The sequence below is a fragment of the Armigeres subalbatus genome, chromosome 2 (assembly GCF_024139115.2).
Source record: "Armigeres subalbatus isolate Guangzhou_Male chromosome 2, GZ_Asu_2, whole genome shotgun sequence".
Lineage (NCBI taxonomy): Eukaryota > Metazoa > Arthropoda > Insecta > Diptera > Culicidae > Armigeres > Armigeres subalbatus.
This window is the reverse complement of record NC_085140.1, coordinates 209,809,281-209,824,309: the sequence shown is the minus strand read 5'-3', so window position 1 is coordinate 209,824,309 and position 15,029 is coordinate 209,809,281. Positions and strand designations below refer to the sequence as shown.

Sequence of the window (15,029 nt, the reverse complement as noted above, 5' to 3'; positions counted from 1 at the left end):
CTTCGGACATCTGATTACACAGTACCGGGAAGAATAATTGAAAACAATTCTCACTGCACAGCTCAGATTGTCTTTTAATAACTTTGTCGCATTGTTTTAATATGTCTTATTAAAATGTAACTATACTAAAACAAGCTAAAGCTATTAGTCCTTCCGATCCAGCTTGACGAAACATTTCGATGAAATATTTCAGAAAATTTCCCATACGAATTGAAGCGTCCGAAGTTTGAGTGCGTCCGAAATTTGATTATCTACGGTATTCGCACATGAGTTTTCACAACATTGTAAATTAATGTCCAAGTCGGGTGGTTTAATTCCCGGAAATGGGCATTTAACTTTGATTGAACCAGACCAAAACAGTCAGTTGGATCAAATCAAACTTATTTTTTAAACACACCCTGTTTTAAAGACACCATAGAATTTATAATACCGTACAAATTATGGGCGCAATGAGCTATTCACTAGCATGAGTCGTATCTTCAATCGATGTACTGCTGAATTTGACTTTTACCTCTCTCGTTCCAATCTTCGGAAAAAGTTTTGCCGAATACTTGCCGCTCCTAACACTAATACCCCCTGATAGATAGTCAGTCAGTACAGTATAGTATAAGTATTTAATTGAGTATTATCAAATTGTAAAATTGTAATAGAGTTAAGAAATATTCTATCTGTTGGAAATTGTAATTTCTGTTGATTTTAAAGGAAGAGGAGGTTCTGCGCCCGTTTGGGGAAGGAATTTTGCTCTGCTCAAGCTAGCTTTTCCCTGCTCTAAATTAAGAAAATTAAGAAAAAAAAGAATGCAAGCGCTTTTCTCCGAAACTAATTTGCTTACATGATAGATAAAAGCTTGTTTTGTCGGATACATACAGTAGTTTTCTCAGAAAATGTTTGCTTTAGAAGGAATTACCCTTCCAATGTTTGTTTACAAAATAAGTTACGCCCAAATAGCAAATCATTCCCGAAATAAGGCTTGTTCGAATAGATATTTTAGTTACAAGATAAAGTTTGTCGCTTCGGTTCCCTTTGTTCAGCTGTCCGAAACATGTTGAGTACCAAACTGTCAAATGGAATGTATTTTTCTTCATTGACATTTAGCACCCTAATCCTCGCCAAGATTAGCAGAGGGCCATATGAGAGAACAAGCATTGTTGAAATCTCTGTTATTCTGCCTAACGTCCACCCACACGGGTAAAAATCCGTATAATAATTCATGATTTCATGAATCCAACGTGTTTTCATTTTATGAAAATACACCATGAATATAAATCATAATTTCATGATTTATTTTCGCGTAACGCAACCAATGCGTTACGATTTGTTTGTTGAGATCGAAAAATAAAAAATAAAAGTTCAACAGAGGGTTTGAACTCAAGTACACCGACTGAGAGTCCGGCGTGCTACCTCTCAGCCATTCTCACTTCTTGGGAAGGGAGTGTTCGAAGTATAACTGGTTATGCATTTTGTCTACTGTTGAAGATTGCATAGTACCATGAATAATGTTCCTGAAATCGTGAATTATAATCATGATTTCATGATTTGGCATGATTCATGATTTCATGATTTTTTAGTCATGATTGTGGGTATGCATTTGTTTCCGTGCAGGAACAGCTTGGATAGTGACGGGTGATCAATGTATCAAGACCGGCCCAATCGGCATCGGAGAACCCCATCAGCGGGCGATCAACTGCTCCGTCCAGTTTCAGCTGGTAGCACTTTGTTCGTTTCAGGAAACGCAGCACGCGCTTTGCTGCCGTCCAATCTACATCACAAGGCGAACTGAATATTTCCAAAATCGCTGCCAAAGCCGCAATGTCGTCCATTCCGTGCATTTTCAGCAATCTGTCAGTTACTTAAACCGATCTGGAACGCTTTTCCTTCACGCTTTACTTCAACCCCCAGGAAATGCCGCACTTCCCCCAGATCGGTCAGGTTAAACTCTGCATTCAGGCACTCTTGAATTTCTTTGATTTTGGTCACATCGGTTGAAGCTAGAAGCAGATCGTCCACATACACCGACAACAAGAGTCTTACTTTGCCACTTCCCCGAGTATAGAGACAGGGATCCGCCTCTGCTGCCTTGAATCCGGTTTTCATCATCACTTCATGAAGCCTTTTATTCCAGCAGCGGGCCGACTGCCGCAATCCATAGATGCTCCGTTGGAGTCGGCAAACTTCTACGTACCCGGGTGGCTGCCGCATGTAAACCTTTTCTTCGAGGATCTCGTACAGGTAAGCTGTCTTAATATCCAGATGCCGGACCACTATATCATGCTTAGCTGCTATCGTCAGGAACGCTCGAAATGTTTCTTGACTTGTAACAGGAACGAACACTTCTCTAACGTCGACTCCGAAACGTTGCGCGTACCTTTGCGGTACCAGTCTAGCCTTGTATTTCTCTTTCTTTGCTTTAAAAACCCATTTCGATCCTATTATTTTCCGCCCCTCGGGCAATTTCACTAACTACCACGTTCCGTTAATACGATGCGCCTCCAACTCTTCCTTCATGGCTTCTCGCCACACAGGTACTGCTAGGGCTTCCTTTACACTAAGCGGTTCTTCCACTGCGCACGCCGCAACGCCTGCAACATAATCCAGCTGATATTCGTCCAAATGCTTTGGTCGAGTCCGTTGGCTTGAACACTCTGAGCCACGCACAGTTGAACTCGCACCTTGATCTCCATCGTCAGCTTCATAAAAGTCTTCCGGTGCAGATTCGCTCTCCTCATCCGGGTCTTCATCTAGTTCCTCCTTCAGCGGCAGCAGCTTAATATTATCTTCTGGCTTCTTACTTGTACCCGGAATCGTTACTTCTACCGATGATGTACCATTCCCCAGCTCGTTGAAACGGGCATCACGGCTTATTGTCACCTGATCCGTTTCTAGATCAACGAATCGGTAACCCTTCTGCTCTATCGCGTATCCGATAAACGTCAGTTTGGTTGCTTTGCTGTCTAATTTATTTCGTTTCGTGACTGGAACGTGAACGTATGCTTGGCTTCCAATCCAGAGATGAATCAAATTCGGTTTCCGTCCTCAACATATTTGATGCGGCGTTGTATGGATCGATCTGGATGGTAGCCTATTTTGGAGATAAGTAGCAGTGAACATCGCCTCACCACAAAAACGTTTTTCCAAACCCGCGTCCACTAGCATGCACGTCGCCATTTTGGTAAGGGATCTGTTTTTACGTTCAGCTACGCCGTTTTGCTAGGGAGAGTAGGGTGTGGTGAACTGGGGTTGAATGCTCGAAGTTCCCTATTATCAAATTATCCCTTTCCCATCGGAGCGCACAACGCGAGGTTTACGCCCGAATATGTTGCTAACCCAACGCATGTAGTCCCTAATGTTACCGGCTGCCTTATTTTTGTTCTTTAGCAGGTACGTAATCGTGAACCAGCTGTAATCATCAGTAATTGTCATGGCATATCGATTACCGCTTGAAGTTGCGTTCTCCATCGGACCACACAAATCGGTGTGGGCAATGTCCAACACCCTTTGCGACTTGCGGTCAACAACCGGAGGAAATTGAAGTCTAGGCGACTTACCTTCCATACAGCATTCGCACACCACGCGCAGTCCACAGTCACTCACTTCGATTCCAGTTACCAGTTTTTCCTTCAAAATACGCTCCGCGGCAGCCCAATCGCTGTGCCCGAGCCGCCGGTGCCACTGGTGTTGGCAGATTGATTTGTGCGCTCCTTCCGACGCAGCCATCGACGCTTCTGTTATTCGCAAGTAGTACAACCCGCCTTCTCGAATTCCCGTTGCCACTACCATATCTTCTACGTTGACAATGTCACAACCACTTTGGTCAAAGTTCACACGTAAGATCAAGTTAGTTGATAGTTCGGGTACGAATTTCACTGTTTTCATATCGATTCTAGACACTTTTCCGGATCCGTCAAAACCGTGGAGCACTCCAGAACCTTCACCCTTGATCTGAGTATTTTTCCCATCGGCCAACGTGATACAACCAACGGCGAATTCACGCATTGAACAGAAGAAAGATTTATCGTTGCATATGTGCGCATTGGCACCACTATCAATAAGCCAGCTTGTCGAACTTCCCCCTCCCCAACAACAAACGCTACACCTCTGACATTAATTTGCGCCGCTTTGGCCTTCCGATAGCCGCTTGACTCTTGTCGATAGGAGCTGCAGTCCTTTTGTACCGACAAAAACTTTCGGCAATCCCACCTGATGTGCCCCCTCTTCTTGCAATAGTGGCAAGTGCGCCCTTCCTTGTCAGGCTTGCCATCACTATTTCGCATATCCGACCGCATCGTTTTCTCCACCCTTGAAGCGCCACTCTTTCGCTCTAATTGTCGACTATACTCATCCACCAGCTTCGATTTCACAACGTCCAGCGATATATCGTCATCCGAACGGCTATCGAGTGCCGTAACTAAACCATCGAAGAAAGCAGGAAGGCTCCGAAGTAGCTTACAAATCTTCGTATCCTTATCTATCTTCATTCCTGCTGCATCTAGTCGATAGAAAATGTCGTCAAACTCTTGAAGGTGTTTTTCAACATAACCATTATCACACAAATTAATCGAGCATATCTTCTTCAGCAGCGATACGTGAATCGAGCGGGTAGTCTTCTGGTGATAACATTTGAGCGCATTGTATGCATCTTTCGCATGCACACAGTTCCGCACTAGCGAGAGCTGACTATCATCCAGTAGCAGAATCATGATCGCTTTTGCCTTCCGATCCTCACTTTTCCACATCGCGGATCAGTTCGTTTCCTGTGGGACATCTTCTTCAATGACGTGCCACAAATGTTCGCACACTAGTAGGATCTCTAGACGCACCTTCCAAGTTTGCCAGTTGGTTCCGCTCAAATTGGGAATGGCAAATTTTGCGTCGGCCATGATTCACTTGTTTAGTTTACACTTTACACAATGCACTTGCAATCGAAATGATTCTTCTCGTAATCCAATCCGTTCCAACCTGGGCCCATAACAGAGTATGATATCAATAAGAGAATTAGGTATTATTGAGCCAATTTCTCCTGCTCGGGTTTATTTAAAGTAATAAAAACTATCACGACGGCGACACGTTCTTCTGGTGGTTAGAAAACTTTTTGTTTTACGTTGTTCATTATTGTTTACGTGTTTAATGTCCGAGAGGAGGTGGCACAAACAATATACTTTACGTACAGAAGGTACGCACAAACAGGGATATGTAACAGCGCAAGATACATAGAAAAAGAGGTACACATTGCACCGTTCCACAGTGAACGTATCCCGCATAGAAATAAATCGTATGCTGAATATTTATTATTATAAGTATTCCATTCCGCTTGTAATCATCATTAACTGTACGATACATGTGCAATCATATGATTAACTTTCTTACCGCCCTGATTATACTAAATTATTGGTAGATTATACATCTCATAATAAAGATTACTGGAATGAGAAATGAAAAATATTCTCATAAGAAAAAAATCATACACGATATAATTTGGGTAGTTTCACACCCAACTGCATAGATAGAAGTGTCTCGGAAGTGTTTTCATTTTCAGTGTTTAAATGTCAATTCTGTCGACGGCAGTTTGTTCGGGTAGACTTGAGATTATTTTAGTTTTTCTTGAAGTCGGTGGTGATCCAAAATGCATGTAAGTCAAAATTTTATTATATAAAATGTTAAATAAATCTATTCTTTTTTTCCATTTTTGTTTGTTTCCAGAGTCATCCATTTCCTGCCACTACACGGGAAAATGACGATTCGCTTCTCCTTGCTGTGCTAGTGGATTCAGCAAATCGGGTCCAGCTAAGGGTTCAGCGGATATGCTTCCGAAGGTAAGAATCTTCTGGTGATGGCGGTGATGTGGTGTTCGGGATGTAAAACGTTAAAATCTAGCGTCGCAATAGAACGGAATGGTGACAACAGTAGAATTTTTAAGAAAAACTGCTTGGCTAACGGCCAAATCCTGCCGTTACAAGCGCGTTTCGTTCAGAACTTTAGTATTACGAGTGATCAGCATTATTCATTATTTGGCGTGGCAGCAAATAAAACAAATCTTAAAACGAATGAGTGTTAAAATAGGTGTATGCGCCGGTTGACCTTAGATGGATAAATTTTACATGTTTGTATAATATAACTTCGTCTTAAATAAGGATGAATACTTTGATTACTTTTATGTTTCCACGCATCATTGAATCAAAAAGCTTATTTCCAGCGAGATTTCCAGTTAAACAAAATGCAAGATTGCGTATGCACTTTGCGTTACATAAGGGTGGATAAGTGGATTAATCCTTTTACTATAATTTACAGGTGAAATTGTTGAGTGGAATCCACATGAAAAAGGTCCTGTGAACGCAGGCTAGGCATCCAGTTTCCCGCGCGAGTTTGGCAGAATATAAAAATTAGAAAAGCTATATTGGACAATAAATTAAATTAAATAGATGCTTTTTTGTGTTGGCCTATTTTATTATAAACTGAGAAAAGAACAAATTTTTATCCTATTTTAGGTTGTGAAATAACATTATACATACTACAATACAGTAACCATATAATTGAATGATTATCGCGCAGCGTTTAATTCGGATTATCAGCAGAATCGTTGAAAAATTTTACTATTTATCGTCTTTGTTGAACATAATCAAAACCCGAATGATCGCATAAAACAAAACTGAAGATAAACCAATGATTCATGGTAAAATTGATTTGCAAAAATACATGCAAAAGTTGATGTTTTTGAATGGTAACGATACTTAACAACCCATTCAATGTATCATCCAAAACCAAAATATTATAAGGGCTATTGTAAATATCGTTCGTCGTATAATTAACGTACAGTATTTTATATGATTCCATGAAAAATGCAATTATAATTTTCTATACTCAAAAAACGATAACTAGAAAAATCGTTGTATAATTTCATTCTATTCGGGATATCTGTACTATCATGATATATTTTTTTCAGTAGTATTATTAGTTTACAAATATTCAACGGATAATGGCGTCGAAGGGGGTTTTAAAATCAATTTTGTGCAGCCGCTATCAACGCGAAAACTTGTTAATACGCATTTGTTTTCATGTAAACATTTTGTTCTTGAAATAGTCTTGAAATAGTTTGATGCTTATTTGTCAACCTTTATGACGTTAGGGAGTGAAACAAAATCGGATTTTAGGAATTACCAGATCGATGGGATGGAATAACAAATACAACATAGGATTAATCTTTTGAAACGAACTCTTTCTCTGGAGAATAAAATGTCACCAAGTTTGGTGCATACCTCGAAGCATCGACAAGAAATGAGGTGATTTGGAGGGAAAACTGTGCAGAATAAAAATAACTACATCTTTTTCGTGTGTCGGGGGCAGCAGGGACCATGTCCAAGGGCTTGACGACCCCTCCCCAGCTGTCTGCGAGTCAGGGAGAACTGCCTAGGGCGTGGTGGGATTTAGCAGTGGGCTCTGCTAAAATCCCTCCCAAAACCACAAGTGCCCGTAAGCGGACTCTATCAAAGCGACTGTGTGCCGCTTCAAAAGCACAAGCCCAGGGAGGAGTGCCAACTGGCATGTGGGAGTGTCCCTACTTCGGTAGGGTAGTGCGTGAGCTGCTTTGGCAGGGAGTGAGTGATCTGTTTGTGCTGAGGCAGGAGTGTCATAGCGAGGCGCCGGCGGTGTGGCGGGCTCTCGGCGGAGCCGGAGTCTGAGGATGGACTGCACATGCTAAGGTAAGAGTGTCGTAGCGTTGCTACCGCTATCGACACCTCGAGGCATGGCAGTGGAGTGTTAGAATAAGTTGTGGAGTGTACCTACTTCGGTAGGGTAGCGCGTGAGCTGCTTCGGCAGGGAGTGAGTGATCTGGTTGTGCTGAGGCAGGAGTGTCATAGCGTTTCTCCGCCGCTATTGTCACCCTCAAAGCGCAGCAGAAGTCTGAGTATGGACTGCACATGCTGAGGCAGGAGTCGAGGTATCCCATCGACACCCTGAGGCATTGCAGTGGAGTGTTAGAGTGAGCACCTGAAAAGGGTCACATGGAGTGAATGGTCTTTGGAGAAGCTGCTTCGGCGGCAGGGTAGCAGTGGGTTGTACCCACACACCTACAGTTGTGCACATGTGGTGCATGGGGAGTGTCCCTGCTTCGGCAGGATAGCGTATGGTCTGCTTCGGCAGTGGTGTGATTGATCTGCTCGTGCTGAGGCAGAGTGTCGTAGCGCAATATCTGTAGGCCCAGGCAGTTACCGCTATTGACACCTCGAGGCATGGCAGCGGAGCGTCCGGGAGAGCATCCAAGTAAGACTCAAATGGAGTGAATGGGGTGCGAGCACCCAAGTCAGTCTCGCGTGGGACGAGTGCCTGTGTGAGCGATAATGAGTGAGTACGCTTAGTACTGCCGTCCCCCCAGAAGTAGTACTGCGAGGTAGTTCCTGGGGGAAACGATGGTGGAGCCCAAGGGAGTTTAGTCGGTATTACCGGTATGGTCGAGTTCGACACTCCAGTACACTTCCGTGTGGTAGTTTGGCAACTACAATGCACGTGTACTGGGTTAGTGTGTAAATGCATTCTCCCTTGTAAAAAAAAAAAAAAAAAAAAACATCTTTTTCGTGAATATGTACGTTATGTGGAAGATATTGATTTGGAAAATGTATTGGAGGTAACCACTTTCCCTTCGATGGGACCCGAACCCATGACCCTACAGTACGCTAGACTGGTGCTTTAACCAACTAAGCTACGAAGGACCTCCGTCGGCCTTCGCAACCTAGCGGCTACTGAACGACCTCGAGATTCTCAAATTGGACGCATAGTCAAATCAGTCGCAATCCATCTCAAGCCAACACTTCAACATGTGTATAATACACGGGCACATTAGAGGAGCGCGAGTATTTAGAATGTCTGGCGGGAACAATATTTCTCATACTTTGCAAAACCAAAAACAATGAGATTTATCATTATTAAATGTTTATAAGCAATTTTATTTAGCCAATTTATAGGAGGTACCGCTTTGATTCATATTTTACGAACATTTAACCACATTTTCACTTCCTAGTTCTTTATATATTTTATTGATTGTAAATATTTGTATTTTATTGATTGTAAATATCAATACTGAATGATTTTATTCTGCTAAACCTTGAAACAAATGCCGAACACTTTGATTCAAATTCCGAACGCCACCTTAAATGCGCTAGAATGTTAAATTTTAACGTTATCTTTTTGTTGGAAAATTTTAATGTCGTTGATTTGTACTCCTGTCAAGAAAATTTGTTTATTTATCCTAATTACAGAATATTTCAGATGTATTGAGTGTTCGGATCGTGAGTCTGCTCAGGATTTGAATCAAAGCAGTAGAAGTTTAGACCATTATTGTATAAAAAAACATCTCTTTTGTCTGCTAACATAGATATAGATTTGCTACTTATCGCAGTCAGTGGAAGCCACTGATACCTTTTTGCCTTGAACGAAAATGTATCGTTCCGTATGCTTACATGAAATACGTATGCTAATACATTTCCAGTTACTTTAATCTACTAAAAGCAGGAATTTGCATTTTCGAAGTCGCAAAGCGAAAAATTAAAATTAGAAAAGAGAAGGAGAAAATTACACACATCGTTCGTATCTACCACGCTACGCCTGACGATGTAAATGCTTGCAGGTATTTTCACGGTAATGCATGCGTTCAATTACGCTGAATTAACCATCCCGAACTCTCATATGATGGGTGCACAGTAGGACTAATTTTCAAATGAGGAACCTGAATATAGAAATCTTTGGAAGTGATGACAATATATTCGGTAGACCTAATTGTACAATATTTATATTAAAATGGTTATTTTGTGCACAACAAATAAAAGTGCCATGTAATGATTCTAAAAAAACAGTTTTAAAAATTTACTGAACAATTGAATTTGACAAAGATAAGCATTTTTCGCTAGTGAGAGACTACACCCAACCAGCGAATAGCAGAGTTCAATACAGTTCTGCATAAGAACCTAACAGAAACTATATAACATTTTGGCATATACACTTTCGGAAGATTTTAACAAAATTACTGTATTGAAATCTCCAATTTGTATTATTTTAATACAGTATCGTTTTTTGTAAACATTGCAGAATTGTATATGCCAAGATTTAATACAATAATTGTAAGATTTGGGCTTTGGAATTCTGGGCATATTTTCCTGATACAATGACTTATCATTTTAAAATCCTAATAGTGACAAACTTGGAAACATTTTCCGTCTAACTGAAATCTAATTCATAAAGTTCGTTTTTGAAGTGGTCCACGTATTGTCCGAGAAAAACAAGAAAGACTTTTGAATCTCTGAGCCACTGTGGAACATTAATATGAGAAAGGAGGAATACATTCTCTCGCTCTAGCATCGTTGGTGCTTTGCTTGGCTTATTCACTTTGTTCGACAAAACTGTGCTTAACTGGAGTTAGGCATGTGGAAATAAATAACCGTGGAAATATTTTCAACTGTTACAACCGTTAATTAGTTAGTTTCCCATGTAACTTACTAATCAATATAGTATTTTTTTATCTGGTATTGAAGATTATCTAAGATTTGAGTTTCCATTCCATGCTCCAATCCGTGTCCTTTTTGATGCCAAAACTCGCTGCCGTTAAATCAGTTCTCGACCATTATAATAGAGCCATTTTCTCCGGTTAATCGAGCCTCCGGATAATCGAGTCCGGTCTGTATGTATGTATGTGCGACTACGATTGAGCTGTTTGCAAAAGTTGTCACGCGCACTACCGCATTGCAATGCATTGCTATGTTTTTATGAGTTTGATTAAACTCATTCTAATAAGTTGTATCAAGTATGCTTATGACTGATAGTTCTGGGCTCTGGCAAAGACCAAACTAGAGAATTGATGGTGAAAATTAATGTTGGAATTGTTTCTCTATACCCGACTCATAATTGCTTGCCAGGAATACCCATCGTTTTCCTTAATTTGTCGACACTTCGTACGAGCACTGTACACTTGTCCCTTTTTCCAGATTAACCAACAAGCTTACAGATGTTCACCAATTCACCATACAACCGATTGTACCTTTGCTCATCTCTGTGGGAAAGCACGTACCAATTGCGAAATTTCGGTTATCGTTCCTACCCGTAGCACGCATTTAACAATGATGTTTCGCCTGATGTCCTACTTGTGGATTCGTTGCAATTAACGTACCTATTCCTTGCATAATTAATGCCATTAAATGTTTCTCATCTTGCCTTCAACCGAGAGGTTCACAATTTGTTAATTAGCAAACTGAGTAGAGTCAACCACGATGGCACTGTCAGAAAATATTGAATAAATGAAAACGAAAAACCGCAATACTTTGCAGCGAAAACTTTACTGTGACATCGCGGAAAGTGTGCTCGGAAGGAACATTGCTGTGGCAAGATAAGAATGGATAACTTTTTCCCGTTCTTCTATGTGGAGCAGAGGCAGTCTCCGTAGAGTTTTTCGACGAAATGTTCGACTAATTGAATTGCACAATTTGTCGGTAAATTGACAAATCCTCGTTAAATTAGTTGATACTTAATTATTGGGAAAACATCACCTGGGACATGCGAAAACTTTGTCTCGCGGTATTGGCCGAGAATTAGATCGGTGTGACGAAAGATGTTTGTTCGATATTCTTATAAGTTGTTTTCATCTTACATTAAAGTGACCATCGCGAGTTTGTATCGGTGGTGACGAGATCGAGATGGTAGAAAAAATTGTGTACTGAAAATTAATCCAGCAGAGGCGCATAGTGGCTGGAAATCGTGCGTACTATGGACTCCGCAAGACGCTCCGACAAGGATGGTAACGATCATTCTGTAATTTGCGATCGATCATTTAGTAGTTTGTCAATAACACATTCCATAAGCTGAATTTCAAATATGTTGTATGGAGGACTTCTAGTGCGAAGGTTTTTCTACAACTCTGCCTAATGGTTCGTTGTTTGAATTCCACTAGTAACGGAGTTATAGCTATAGTTTCAGTAACTTAGACTAAATGATAACAAAATTCCAATCATTTAGTTTAAGTTACTGCAACTAGCGCTCTAACTCCATTATTAGTTGAATTCTAATAACGAACCATTAGGCAAAGTTGTAGAAAAACCTTCGCACTAGAAGTCCACCATACAACATATTTTGAAATTCAGCTTTTGGAATGTGTTATTTACAAACTACTAAATGATCGAACGCAAATTACTGAATGATCATTAACATCCTTGCGCTCCGATCGAATAGAGTTCGCTGCCGTACCAAAGTGACAATCTTCAGAACGCTCATTAGACCGGTAATTCTCGACAGACACGAGACCTGGACGTTGCTCGTGGAAGACCAACGCACACTTGGAGTTTTCGAAAGGAAAGAGCTGCGTACCATCTATGGTGGGGTGTTGATGGCGGATGGTACGTTGAGGAGGCGAATGGACCACGAGTTGCATGAGTTGCTGGGAGAACTGTCCATCGTTCACAACGCGAAAATCGGACGACTGCGGTGGGCCGGGCACGTAGCCAGAATGTCGGACAGTAACCCGGTGAAAATGGTTCTTGACAACGATCTGACGGGCACAAGAAGGCGAGGTGCGCAGCGGGCACGTTGGATCGATCAGGTGGAAGATGACTTGCAGACCCTCCGTAGATAGCGTGGTTGGCGACGTGTAGCCAAAGACCGAGCCAAATGGAGAAGACTCTCATATACGCACCAGACCACTTCGGCTTAGTTTGAATAAATAAATAAAAATTAAAGTGATCACACTGTCGTAGCCAAACGATTTGTCTACTCTCTCCGTGATAAACAGGGGTCTAATTGTGTATCTATTTTCGACAGCTCTTTCGTTTGCATGGTTTGCTCGTTTCGTGTCGAGATGCGCAATGCCAACACTGAATCATCTTCATTTATTTTCTATGTCACCCTTTGAACAATTTAGAGCCTACTGAGATTGAACTTCAAATTTCGTTTCTTTGGCTTCTTAGGATGCAAGCATTTCAAATGCCTACTACGGTTGTATTTCAAATTCGTTATCTTTTGTTTTTATTTAATGATTTTGTCATTCGAAAACATTTTAATTAATTGCTTTTTTTTGCCTTTCTCGTATACAAAGTATACGTAAAGGCTATATGTTCGCTCCAAATACGAACATTTTATAGGAGTCCCGGAGACCCATAGTGTTATATACCGATCGACTCAGCTCGACGAATTGAAGTGATGTCTGTGTGTATGTGTGTGTGTATGTGTGTTTGTATTTGGGTTTTTTTTTTCTTCCTAAACAATGGAGGGGGAATCTGCTCAACAGACATCCTGGGTTGACCAGGAAGTGCTGGGTTAGGGGCCACCTCCAATGAGGGAGGCAGGGCTGCATCCCCGACCAGCTAAACCGTTTCCATTCGACTTGACAGTAAGCTGAATTGGAACTTACATCTTGAAGAAGCATTAAGCAAAGCTACAAATGCTTTATGGATAAGTAAGGCGACGTTCGGTAAAAAGTGGGGACTTAAGCCAAAAATGATTCAATGGATTTATACGGCGATTGTGAAACCCAGAATATCATAGGCCGCATTAGTATGGTGGCCAAAAACAAAAGAAAGGGTGGTACAGAAGAAGTTGGGAAAACTTCAAAGATTAGCTACTCTTTCAATAACTGGTGCGATAAGAAGCACGCCGAACACAGCACTAGACGCTTTGCTCCACGTGCTACCATTGGATCAATTTATTCAATTAGAAGCAGAGAAGAGTGCTTTGAAGATCAAAAGAGATTCAAACCTCTTCGAAGGTGACCTAACAGGACATTATAGTATTCTAAACAAAATAAGTATCAACTCACTGATCACATACAACGATGATTGGATGAGAAGAAGATACAACTTTTATCGATGTTTTGATGTAATTAATCTTGAGCGAAGCACATGGACAAATGGTGGACCAAATCTTCGTTCAGGATCGATTGTGTTTTACACCGATGGTTCAAAACTGAACAATCAAGTTGGAGCAGGCGTGACTGGCCCAGGGACGAATATTTCGATTCCCATGGGAAAGTGGCCATCTGTTTTCCAAGCTGAAGTTCAGGCTATTCTTGAATGCTCTAATTTATGCATACGTCGAAATTACAGGCATTCAAATATTTGCATAATGTCTGATAGTCAAGCAGCATTGAATGCTCTGAAATCAGCAAGATGCACATCTAAACTCGTTTGGGAATGTGTTCAGTCACTCCAAACCTTGAGTAGTCGTAACAAAGTGAACCTATATTGGGTTCCTGGTCATTGTGACATTGAAGGCAATGAACAAGCTGATATGCTGGCAAGACTTGGTTCATCTCGACAATTCATAGGTCCAGAACCTTTTTGTGGTGTATCTGCGTGTTCTCTTAGAATGGAACTCAAATCTTGCGAACATTCAAAATAGAGAACATTTGAAGAACACCTTGATTGCGAGGCAGTCTAAACGTTTCATCACACCAAACGTATTTAACACTCGCAAAATCTTAAATCTTCCAAAACAAGAGCTTAACACATATACAGGACTTGTAACAGGCCATTGCCCGAGCCGTTATCACTTGAAGCTGCTAGGAAAACTTCAAGATGATGTATGTCGCTTCTGCGGTATACATGTGGAAGACTCGGAACATCTGTTATGCCATTGTCCGGCAATTTTCAGAAAAAGATTACAGTTCTTCAACAGGGGGCTGATAGAACCCTCTGAAGTTTGGAGAACAAGTCCCAATCTGGTAGTGCGATTCATCAGAACCATAATACCGTATTGGGAAGACGCTGGTAGTCAAGGTGATGCAATTGCTCTACATAGCAATGATGCGTCAACTTGACAAAGCTATATGAAATGGGGCATATATCACAATAGATCTAACAAATGGTCGCAGTGATTAAAATACCCAACAGGGAAAAAAAAAAAACCGTTTCCATTGCCGCCAAGCCCATCGTCCCTTCGGTACAACCAGAAAGTAATGCTTCAAAGGGGGGCCAGTGCATGACGCACCCTCGAGGTTAGCTGCGTGTCCTTGCAGCATCGAACATCGTGACTCGCTTTTTTAGAAGAACACCATGGTATCGTGC

At 41.3% G+C, this 15,029-nt stretch overlaps 1 protein-coding gene and 1 long non-coding RNA gene across 2 annotated transcripts in view; both read left to right on the top strand.

Annotated features, from left to right (window-relative positions):
• Positions 1-15,029, top strand: part of LOC134211567 (uncharacterized) — a 722,476-nt gene that overhangs the window by 179,630 nt on the left and 527,817 nt on the right. The window lies entirely within an intron of this gene.
• Positions 5,543-6,417, top strand: LOC134215830 (uncharacterized). The gene is made up of 3 exons (XR_009980324.1): positions 5,543-5,626; positions 5,698-5,810; positions 6,286-6,417. It is a non-coding gene; the product is annotated as an uncharacterized LOC134215830 (long non-coding RNA).